This window comes from Lactuca serriola, chromosome 5 (genome assembly GCF_051521515.1).
Source record: "Lactuca serriola cultivar US96UC23 chromosome 5, Lser_US96UC23_V15, whole genome shotgun sequence".
NCBI classification, from domain to species: Eukaryota; Viridiplantae; Streptophyta; class Magnoliopsida; order Asterales; family Asteraceae; genus Lactuca; species Lactuca serriola.
Window position 1 is genome coordinate 50,103,703 of NC_136412.1, and position 12,947 is coordinate 50,116,649.

Here is a 12,947-nt window from a genome sequence, read left to right on the forward strand (position 1 = left end):
CAAATCACTAATACCGCCTCAGGCTCATCTTGTTGCCCCCCAGTTACTTTCCAAATGTAGTCAAGATCTCCCTGGTCCCAGCTTATCTATTGAATAACTAATTTACCGGATTTCCACCTGGTTGCTGAGGCTAATAGTCTTACACAGTCCTACCATGCTACTTCCTAACGGAGGCCTTATCTGACAACAATTGTCCTAACTAACTCACCATCCTGGCTCCAACAACCCTTCCGATCCAACCAATCATAACCAACCATCAAACCTGATGCCACCAAATCCATTGCTAAAAGTGAGTGCTACATGTCCAACTATAGTCTTATATCACAAGCGGCCTCATACGGCCAACAACCTTCCTTAACTCCATGAATGTTGTGGCCTTCCCACAGTCTCACAGTCTGAACTACCATGGTCTAATCCCATCTGAAGGAATCTACTATCCAAATCATAGATTTGCCATGCTCTCACAGCTACTCAAGAACCGATGAATGCTAGGGGCCACCTCGCAGCCTTAAAACACTACCACAGTATCTACTAGTCTAGTGAACGCTCCGGCCACCCCGAAGTCTTACAACACTCATATACCACCTGTCAATCTAGTGAATGCTACGACCACCCCGCAGTCTTACAACACTCCTATACTATCTGCTAATCTAGTGAATGCTACGGCCACCCCGCCGTCTTACAACACTCCAATCTTGCCATGGCCACCACCTATGGTCATACCGTTGATCTACCACTCCAACCATACTCATCCTGAGTCGAACACGTACCTGACTATACCCCAATTAGGTGTTCGGGTCATGCTTCGAACCACAAAGCCTTAATTAGACAAGAACAGGCAGAGAGGCTCTAACACCACCCTCGACCTGGATCCTTCCACATATCCGCACGCGTCACTACTGATGTGAAATGAAACATGAATCTCCATCCTTATGCAATCCCTTAGACCAATGATTCTCCCCCACTTGGATTCGACTGCACCTATCCAATCCCCAAGATATGATGGATTTTCAATCCATCTCGCAACCTTTTAATTCAAGTCGTCGACAACCTAATCTTACAAAAACTAACATTCTATTAGTAGCCACTTATAGTGATCACACACCTTCCTAAAACTAGATGAATACATCCAGAAATATCAACGGCCTCAAAAAATCCCAAGCACTTCCCACTGACTCTACTACAAGTCCTCAATAGCTTATCGGATAACAAAGAACAACACTAAAAATATCGAAGCGGGTACCTAACTGATTCCACAACCTACTTGTACTTAGAGTAATTCCCATGCATATCTGCAACCATCATCCAAAACGTCATGTCCACCTTTCCAATTTATTAAATCCTTGCTCAAACTAACCAAGACTGATCAATGGATGATTTCTTCTCACTTTATGCTCGCTCTAACGTTAGCCAATGTCTCCCTCATCGTAAACCAAATCTGGCCTACCCAAACATTTCCTCAACTTGGCTCTCGGTATGCAAAATTTCATATGAAGATTCTCAAGATAAGATGTCTAGACCGTCACAATGAAAATATAATCCTAGGCGGAGACTTAGATACACCCACATAACATCTCACACATAAATATACAATCATAAATAAAATAAATCTAAGCATGAGGGAAAAGAATGCAATACACACCTACGACGTCAACGGGTGGAACTCGGATCCCCTAGTCACAATGCTCGTCTTCTCACCACAGGAACCTCCATGATACCCTTGCATCCATCTGTATTCCTCAAAGTGGCTGGAGCAGGTGCCCTCACTTGTGACAACCCGATACTTTCTAGTCAACAAAAGTCAATTTCCGTTAAATAAAATTTCGAATTTTATTTGTTCCGTTAAGTTCTTGTGGGTTAGGAAATAATATATATATATATATATATATATATATATATATATATATATATATATATATATATATATACTATTAGAGGTTATATAAGTTTTCGGAACCAAAAATGCTCGAAAAATCAAGATTTCCCTCAAAAATCAGCAAACTTGTCCAGCCACGCGTTTACAACCGTAAACCCATTGGGCCATAAACCCCTAGGCCGTAAATGCGTTTACAACCGTAAACCCCTGTGCCATTAACCCGTTTACAACCGAGAACCCATTCCCGACCGTAAACCCTAATCGGTATAAAGTTTTTTCCCGGAGAGATTCTTCATTTCTCATCCTTTTCACCCGAAAACTCTCTCAAGTTGCTCCCAAGAACATTCATATCCTCAAGAACAAACCTTCAAATCTTCATATTTTCACCAAGAACACCAAGAACAACCTTCATATCTGCAAAGGCCACAAACCCGTTTACAACCGCAAACCCAATTCACGGCCGCAAACCCACTTCACGACCGCAAACCCTTTTTTGTCCACTTGAAACAAGTCTCAGTAACATTCCTAACCCAAAAGCAAGTGTTTCTAACACTTTAATTAATGGTTCCGCTAATTTAAATACAATTATGTGTTTAATTATCATTAGGATACCGTTAATTCCGCGTACTCCAACTCGAGGGTCATCTTTCCAGTTTTGCTGTCGAGCACGTGCACATAATCAACTCTGAGTTCATACCCCTACACTTTTACTATTTTTAACATTTTCAGGAGGGGAATACAAGCAAAACACAAGGAAATTTTGTGTTCTTATATAAAGGATTTCAACAGAATTAAAACTTATGCAATTGATACAACCATGAGATCACTACGTTTTATAAAATATTTAGTTTTTTTTATCCCTTTTCTAACATGCTGAGCATAAGGGAAGTTTTCAACATACAACCATAACTGCAAAGTTTTCAGTATAATACGTGAATCAAATACATAATATATATGCAAACTATAATAGTTGTAGTTTGGGATTTAACACATGGTTTGATCAATTCCAGAGCTTACACATTAACAAACAAATAAACTATGATAAATATAGTTTGTGGCATACAATACTATATTCTGAACACAAGAGTACAATACTAAATAATTATTTAAGTATAATTATTTTTACTCTACAAGTATACATACAGTTTCTAGTACAAAAGAACACTACAACACTACACGTAAACTAGTTAATATAGGGTTGTGAGGCACTACTTCAATTGTACCCTTCGGGGTGCGGAACTAAATCCTACCATAATATAACCAGAGTCTCCTAGAGGGAGAGCTTGAGATTTGTGAATAGATCTTTTCGGGACTGACAATCCTACACCTAAACTGCTAGCTACAGTTAGGTAGGCATGTCTGGGGTGACAAATATCATACTGTTCCGACTCCTGAAGAACGTCATAAAGGTCACTAGGTCATATCACGCATGGTTATACCAAACTCACAACAGTATAAACTAACCATATATTTACGGGATTTCATTCTTCATTAGTTTTGTTTTAATTAATAGAACTACTACGCACCACACTGGAGGATTCCAGGGAATACAAATACATGGTTTTATTTTCAGTAATAAAACTACTGTACATACTAGTTGTAGACAGAGTTTTCATACAGAACACATTATACATTACTGGTGGTAACCAGGGTTTTCATACAAAGGTTTTCGTACAAAACAACACTATACAATACAAATGGTGGTAACCAGACATACAAACTAATATTTTCATATACTACTATAGGATACAGTAATGAACATACATTTTGGGTCTCAGGGAACCAGTAGACAGGTACACCCGCAGGCTTTTGAGAAGACGAAGCATGTAGAGTCGCTTCTTTTATACTTTTGTTACACTTTTTTTGTATACAAACTATGTATCGAACATATGTAAATACCTTATATATATATATATATATATATATATATATATATTCAATGTAATGGTTGTGTTTACTTTGGTTATTATGATGCAATTGTTGTGATACTGTACTTGATGTCCTCCACCCCCGAACGTTTCCACCATCTCGGTTTGGGGGTGTAACAGATTGGTATCATAGCTATTGTTTATAGTGAAATAAGTATATCAAACCTTACATGGTATCCAACTATAAACACTAAGGGGCCGAAGCACTCTGAACTAAAAGTATACTTTTAAAACTCTAAGTATTTTATAAGAAGTATACAAGTATACCTACATACTAGAAATAGTATCATAAGAGGAACAAAACAAAAGTATTTAGATGTTGGACACTGCTGTTAAACCTGGACAATTATGTAATCATATTTGGAATAAATATAGCCTGATCAACTATATTTATTTGAGATACGACCAACATGTGTTTGGGAGTGATAGTGGTGTGCGACAAGTCTAAAACTTACCAAACTCCATACAAAAAGGGAGCAATAGAATAGAACACACAACCTAAAATACTATAGGAGTATTTTATCTAGAGCCAAACACATTGTAGATATTTCATTCCAAGTGTTGCTATTTATTTTTCTAGCGACTGTGTACTTGTATTTATTTGACTTCCTCTGTAAATCGCTTAATAGAACACTTTATCTATCAGGTTGAGATATATATTGTTCAATATCACCTGACTCAGAACCATCATAGAGGACTTACCATCCTTTTCTCTTTAATTATTTTAAAGAAGGATGCCTCCGAAGAAGAGACCCAACATGAAGTACAACAACCCTCCTATAGATCCGTCGCCGCCACCTCCTCAGTACTATCTTGTTGTCTTTCAAGCAGCAGTAACAACCGCTGTGGCTGCCGCCATGTCCCAGATTAATGCTAGTATCACTAGTGGGGCAGGTAGTGGTGCCAACCCATCCAATCTCAATGACAGTCATGGACACACGAAGGAGTGTTCATACAAAGACTTCACAAACGCCAAACCTCGGTCTTTCGATGGCACTGGAGGTGTCATTGACCTAACCCGTTTGTTCAAGAAGACCGAATCAATTTTCGAGATATATGCTTGCTTTGAATCTAGCAAGGTGAAGTTCGCAGCCTGCACCTTCACGGACAGAGCACTAACTTTGTGGAATAGCCAAGTTAAATCCCTAACTCTTCTGGTGGCTAATGCCATGAGCTGGGACGATTTGAAGGAGTTGATGCTTGCCAAATACTACCCGCGGGGCGAAAGGCAGAAGTTGGAGCAGGAGCTCTGCAGGCTAAAGATGAAGGGATTTGATATTACTACCTACAATGAGAGATTCAGTAATCTTGCTCTTCTATGCCCCGAGATGGTTACCCCGGAGAGCATGAAGGTAGAGAGATTTATATGGGGATTAACCCCCCAACATAAGGGAATGTGATGGCTGCCAACCCATTGACGTTTCATAGTGCTAAACGATTGGCGTAGACATTGATAGATCATAAAGATCGTCAAGATCCTGTGCCAGCCGCCCACGAACCACCGAAGGAGAGTGGTAGAAAGAAAAAGTTCTGGAACAAGTGCAAGTGCAAATCTTCGTAGGAGCCCTCCAAGAAACAACAGATAGTGGCAGTGCACGCTGCTACCACTCATGCTTCTGTTTCCATAACTCAAGCACCAGCCAGTAAATATGTTGGAACCCTCCCAAGGTGCGATAAGTGTAACTTCCATCACTACGGACCCTTCCGTGACATGCAATGCAACAAATGTGGAAAAAAGGGGCATACAACCCGTTTTTGCAAAGCACAATTCCAACCAACCAATCAGGCTCTTGGAATTGGAGTAGGCCAAGCCTGCTATGGTTGTGGTGAAACCGGGCAATTCAAGAGGAATTGCCCTAAGGCAACGACAACTGGCAACACATGGAGAGTGCTAACTATGGGACAGGAGGAGGCAGTCACTGATCCCACCGTAGTTACAGGTACGTTCCTCCTCGACAACTCTTATGCATGCATTCTTTTTTATAGTGGTGCGGAAAGGAGTTTTGTCCGTCATACATTTAAACACCTTCTCAAGCATAAATCCCAACCTCTAAACGAAATATTCACCATCGAGATGCCTAACGGAAAGAAAGAGAGCACTAACGACGTATTCATAGGATGTATCCTTACCCTAAACGATTATTCCTTTCCCATCGATCTTATGCCGGTCTCCATTAAGAGCTTCGATGTCATCATCGGCATAGACTAGTTAAGTCTTTATCATGCGGATATTCTTTGTTTCAAAAAAGCCATTCACCTCAATCTGCCATATGGAAAATCCCTCATCATCTATGGCGATAAAATCAGTATAAACCTTCGTATCATATCATGCATCAAAGCCCAAAAATATCTACGAAAGGAGTGTCATGCATTCCTAGCCCATGTCGTAAACGAAAAGTAGGAAGTTAAAGACCTCAAGAGCTTCCCCGAAGTCTGCAACTTTCCTGATGTCTTCCCCGAATATCTTCCAGGAGTTCCTCCCGAACGCCAAGTTGAGTTCCGAATCGACTTACTCCCCAGAGCTACCCCCGTAGCCAAATCCATCTACCGTCTAGCACCGAAAGAAATGGAGGAATTATCCAGCCAGTTGAATGAGATGCTTAACAAGGGATTCATCAAACCAAGCTTCTCACCCTGGGGAGCCCCGGTCTTATTTGTGAAAAAGAAGGATGGGTCCTTCTAGATGTTCATAGATTATCGCGAACTCAACAAACTCACCATTTAAAAATCGCTATCCTCTACCCCAAATCGACGACCTCTTCGATCAATTCCAAGGAGCCAACTACTTCTCAAAGATAGGCCTGAGATCAGGGTACCATCAATTACGAGTCCATGAGGGTGATGTTCCGAAGACAACAGTTAGGACTTGATATGGTCACTACGATTTTTTAGTGATGCCCTTTGGTCTAACGAACGCACTCGCGATATTCATGGATCTGATGAACCGGGTGTGCAGCCCCTTCCTAGACAAGTTCGTGATAGTATTCATAGATGATATAATTGTCTATTCGCGGTGTGAGGAAGATCATAGTCAACATTTGAGGCAAGTTTTAGGAACTCTAAGGGCGGAGAAACTATACACAAAATTCTCAAAGTGTGAATTTTGGATCAGAAAGGTAACTGTAACGCCCATAGATCCAGGCTAGTCAATTTAGAGATAATAGGGGTCGAAAACGACTTTTCGACAAAAGATTATTTAGAATAAATAATCTTAACCAAGTTGTAGAATATGTCTCAAGGATTTTGTACATATAAAGAACGTTGAAATCTGAGTTATAACGAAGAAGTTATGACCCGTCGAAGTTTCGCGACGGAACCGACACGATACCGGGAAGCGTAAATAGTGAATTTATGGTAGAGTGAATTTTAGCCTTAGCGATCTAAACAAAAGTCATAGAATACTTTAAACCAAGAACTTACAAAAAAAGAACACCCAAATATGACTTCGTATGAAGAAGTTATGAATTTTCTAAGATTTGACTTAGCAGTACACAACCCGAAACTCGAATTTTAGATCGACCGGTTTTTGGCCTATGCGACCTAAATGAGAATTGAAGATATCAATAATAGGAACTCAACGGTAAAAAGACAGATGAAAACAAAGTCTGTATGTAGAAGTTACGAATTTTACGCGGACATTTAACAATATAATCTCCTCGTACTGTTAAATTGAAGATCGGTCGAGAATAGGCGACATAGTCAAAATGAAAGTTGTAGATCTTATTTTTACCTACGCGTGGATATAAAGAACGTCAAAAACGGAGCTCTTATGTTAAAGTTATGGATTTTAGAAGTCGGAAGTGTGCTATGCGAAAATGGGTGATGTGACACAATCTTGGTCATTGCTTTCTTCCCAAGTCTTGCCACTAGATGGTGACATGTGGCACCAAGTTCAGCCATTTTGCACCCTATAAATAGAACCTCTCCCACCCTCATTTTCTTCACACCTTTCCCATTCTTTCTTCTCTTTACTCTCTCTCTAGAATCTCTCTCTAGCCCCGAAACCCCCGAAAAGCCTAGGGAACCTCCCTAGTACGAGACGGAAGCCCCGGAGTGCTCGACGGCTCCGAGAAGAAGAGCTTTTTGGCTCGGGAACACTGCTCCAAGCAAAGCCCGATGTTCTATAAAACCTGCTGTAATTGAGCTACGCCTATGCTATTTTTAATATAGCTTTTATTTAATTATAGTAACGTCATTAGGAACTTATAATAAGTACTTGGGCTATTATTATGAGTTATATAAGTATTGTTTAACGCTTATATAATAATAATAATAGCTATACTATTAATTAGTCTCGACGAATAATAGACTAAACTCTAGTGGTAATAATACTAGGTTTCGTCGAAGGAAATTATTTTTTTTAAGAAGCGAAGTGCTGTCTGAGTTCGGAATCACCACCTTTTCAAGTGAGTGCATAATTACTTTCATCTTACGCATAGATATGAAGTATTTTATATAAATTACGTGCTATGTGTGCATATTATCTGTATACTTGTTATCTATGCTGGATGAATGATTTTATACATGTTTTATATGATTTAAACTGTATATGTATTTATATCTACGTAATATGTTGGGTAAAACATGAGTAGATGAAATATGAATTGGATAATGAGTTGAGAGGTGATATAGACCATGAGGTAAGGGTGAGAGGTGGACAATGTGAGAAGACTTGTTCCTAAATGTTGGCCCCGTCATCTAGGAGAGTGTGGATGACTACCACAGACTATTCTAGACAGTCCAGTGGAACACTAGCAGACTCGCAACCTGTAGGTGTTGTGAACGATGTGTTCACCGGTGTACTCTAAAAACCCATTGACATGTATTGCGAGTGGACTCTCGAAATCGATACTATCAATAAATGAGATAACCCTAGCAGCTGTGCTCGAAGGACAATACTGGCAGCTATGCCTCACATAAAATGTCACAATTCTGGCAGCTACGCCTAAGTGATAGAACTAGCAGTTGTGCTTGACAGCTGTGTCATTGACAATGATGGACTTCGTACCTATTCCTTAGGATAATCCTTAGGAATGAATGAATGAGAAATAGCTGATTCTTAGGGTAGATCCTTAAGAGTAAAGAAGATAATGGGGATGGGTAATTGGGTTAACTGTTTGATGATTAAACATAATAATTATATTATTGTGGGTTGAAAACCATATGTACTCACCAGGTTTCCCAACCTGACCCACTCAGTTTATTTATATCACAGGTGCTGATATGAAGTCATATTACACTTAGAGATTAAGGAGATATAAATCACTAGTGATAATGAATGTGAATTCTGTTTATGCTTATGTTTCTGTATTAACAATGACATCCCAATTGTTTTAAAATGAATAAAAATACTTTTCTTTGGAAATGCCCTGATAACGTATTTATCATGTTTTATTGGGAACAAATTCCGCAACATTTTTATTAAAAGAGTTACTCTGATTTTTATAAAGCATAAACAAAATTGGTCTTTTCTGGCCGTGAAAATGGGATGTCACAGTAACTTTCCTTGGTCACGTGGTTAGCGAAGAAGGCATACATGTGGAACCTTCCAAAATTAAGGCAATCGAGAATTGGTCAACACCGAAGACGCCCACATAAATCCGTCAATTCTTGGGTCTTGCTGAGAACTATCGCAGATTCATCCAAAATTTCTCCAGGATTGCTAAGCCTTTTACCGCCGTGACTCATAAAAGGTGTAACCTTTAGTTGGGGAGAGAAACAAGACACTATGTTCCAAACATTGAAGCAGGCCCTATGCAGCGCACCTATCTTATCTCTTCCAGAAGGGACGGAGGACTTCGTTGTCTACTGTGATGCATCCACTCAAGGGCTGTGTTGTGTGCTCATGTAGCGAGGAAAAGTTATTGCTTATGCCTCCTGACAGTTTAAGGCACACGAAGTCAATTATACAGCTCACGATCAGGAGTTGGGAGCAGTGGTCTTCACATTAAAGATTTGGAGCCATTAACTCTACGGAACCAAGTGCACTGTCTTCACCGAATACAAAAGCCTCCAACAAATTTTTGATCAAAAGGAGCTTAACATGAGGCAACGACGATGGGTAGAGCTACTCAATGATTATGAGTGTTAAATACACTATCATCCTGACAAGGCCAATGTGGTAGTGGATGCCCTCAGTCGGAAAGAATACTCTCGTCGCAGAGTGAAGGCACTGACGATGACAATCCATTCCCATCTGTCCGCTCAAATCAGAAAGGCTCAACTGGAAGCCTTAAAACTAGAGAACATGACATATGAAGCCTTGAGGGGAATGGAGAAGAACTTAGAGATCAACAGAGATGGAGTTTACTATTTCATGAACTAGATCTGGACCCCAAAGTTCGGTGGTTACAGGGAGGTTGTCATGAATGAAGCTCACAGAACTCGATACTCCGTTCACCCAGGTTTAGATAAGATGTATCTAGATCTCAAGAAGCTCTATTGGTGGCCAAACATAAGCAGAAATTGCTACCTTTGTGGTCAAGTGCCTAAATTGTGTCAAGGTTAAGGTAGAATATCAAAAGCCCTCAGGTTTACTTCAACAACCAGAAATACCTGAGTGGAAGTGGGAACGAATTAACATGGACTTCATCACCAAATTGACCAAAACCCTGAGTGGCCATGACACTATCTGGGTAATCTTCGATAGAATGACCAAGTCCGCCCACTTCCTGCCTAGCAAAGAAACATACAAGATGGAGAGACTGACCCGAACCTACATCTAAGAGATAGTACGACTTCACGGTGTGCCCACATCCATTATCTCTCATCGGGATGACAGATTCACCTCGATATTTTGGCAGTTAATATAGAAGGCTCTTGGAATTAAGTTGGATATGAGCACAGCTTACCATCCACAGGCCGACGGGTAGAGTGAGAGAACCATCCAAACACTAAAAGACATGGTGAGAGCATGTGTTATCAACTTTGGCTAGTCGTGGAACACCCATTTTCCCCTGGTCGAGTTTCCTACAACAACAACTATCACACTAGTATTAAGGCTGCTCCATTCGAAGCCCTCTATGGCCGTAAGTGCAAATCCCCTCTATGCTGGGTTGAGGTGGGTGACACGCAGCTAGCTAGAGGTCAAGTCCCTGATAGCACTCTCACTGGCCCTGAAATCATTTGAGAAACCACCGAAAAGATCGTGCAAATTCGAGAATGACTAAAAGCCTCCATAGATAGACAAAAGAGCTACGTCGACAAAAGACGAAACCCTTGGAATTCTAGGTTGGTGACCGCGTTCTATTGAAGGTCTCACCCTGGAAGGGCATGATGCGCTTCGGAATGCATGGAGAGATAAACCCAAGATACATTGGGCGATTCGAGATCCTCGCTAGGATCGGCCCCGTAGCCTACAAACTCCGGTTACCCCAAGAGCTTAGCAAAATTCATCCTATCTTCCACATGTCAAATCTTAAGAAGTGTCTATCCTAACCCAAAAGCAACTATTTTTTAACACTTTAATTAATGGTTTCGCTAATTTAAATACAATTATGTGTTTAATTATCATTAGGATACCATTAATTCCGCGTACTCCAACTCGTGGGTCATCTTTCCGGTTTTGCTGTCGAGCACGTGCACATAATCAACTGTGAGTTCATACCCCTAAACTTTTAATGTTTTTAACGTTTTCTAGGGGGTATACAAGAAAAACATAAGGAAATTTTGTGTTATTATATAAAGGATTTCAACAGAATTAAAACTTATGCAATTGATACAACCATGAGATCACTACATTTTATAAAATATTTAGATATTTTCCCTGTTGTAACATGCTGAGCATAAGTGAAGTTTTCAACATACAACCATAATTGCAAAGTTTTCAGTACAATATATGAATCAAATACATAACATACATGCAAACTATAATAGGTATAATTTGGGATTTAACACATGGTTTTATCAATTCCAGAGCTTACACATTAACAAACATATAAACTATGATAGATATAGTTTATGGCATACAATACTATATTTTGAACACAAGAGTACAATACTAAATAATTATTGAAGTATAATCATTTTTACTCTACAAGTATACATACAGTTTCTAGTACAAGAGAACACTACAACATTACACATAAACTAGTTAATACAGGGTTGTGAGGCAGTACGTCAATTGTATCCTTCGGGGTGTGGAACTGAATCCTACCACAGTATAACCGGAGTCTCCTGTAGGGAGAGCATAAGATTTGTGAATAGATCTATTCGGGACTGACAATCCCACACCTAAACTGCTAGCTACAGTTAGGTAAGCATGCCTAGGGTGACAAATATCATACCGTTCCGACACCTGAAGAACGTCATAGAGGACACTAGGTCATGTCAAGCATGGTTATACCAAACTCGCAACAATATAAACTAACCATGTGTTTACGTGATTTCATTCTTCATTAGTTTTATTTTAATTAATAGAACTACTACGCTCTACACTGGAGGATTCCAGGGAATACAAATACATGGTTTTATTTTCATTAATAAAACTACTATACATACTGGTGGTAGACATGGTTTTCATACGGAACACATTATACATTACTAGTGTTAACCAGGGTTTTCCTACAAAGGTTTTCGTACAAAACAACACTATACAATAGAACTGGTGGTAACCATACATACAAACTATTATTTTCATATACTACTATAGGATACAGTAACGAACATACATTTCGGGTCTTAGGTTTTAAGACTACTTTACACTATTAAACAAAATATTGGTGAAACATCCCAAAAATACGGTCCAAAAATTTCGTTTTAAAATCATTATTTAAATCATAATCATTCATCATCATAATAAAACAAGAACCACGTATCTCAAAACATCATGTCACGTACTATATCAAAATCATATAAGTAATCATCTGAGTCGAAAATAATTCCAGGCTGAAACTGTGGTGTGTGCCATGCGATCATTCCAAGCCCTTCCCTTTGCTAGTGGAAGTACCTGAAACCAAAACTTAAAACTATAAGCACAAAGCTTAGTGAGTCTCCCCAAGCTACCACATACCATACACATAACATATAACATGCAACATAAACTTAGCGACACCGCCCAAATGCACGGGATGAACCTCACATCAGCTTACCCGACATCGGACTCCTGCCCGACGTTGGGCTCACCCCGACATCTGACTACGTCT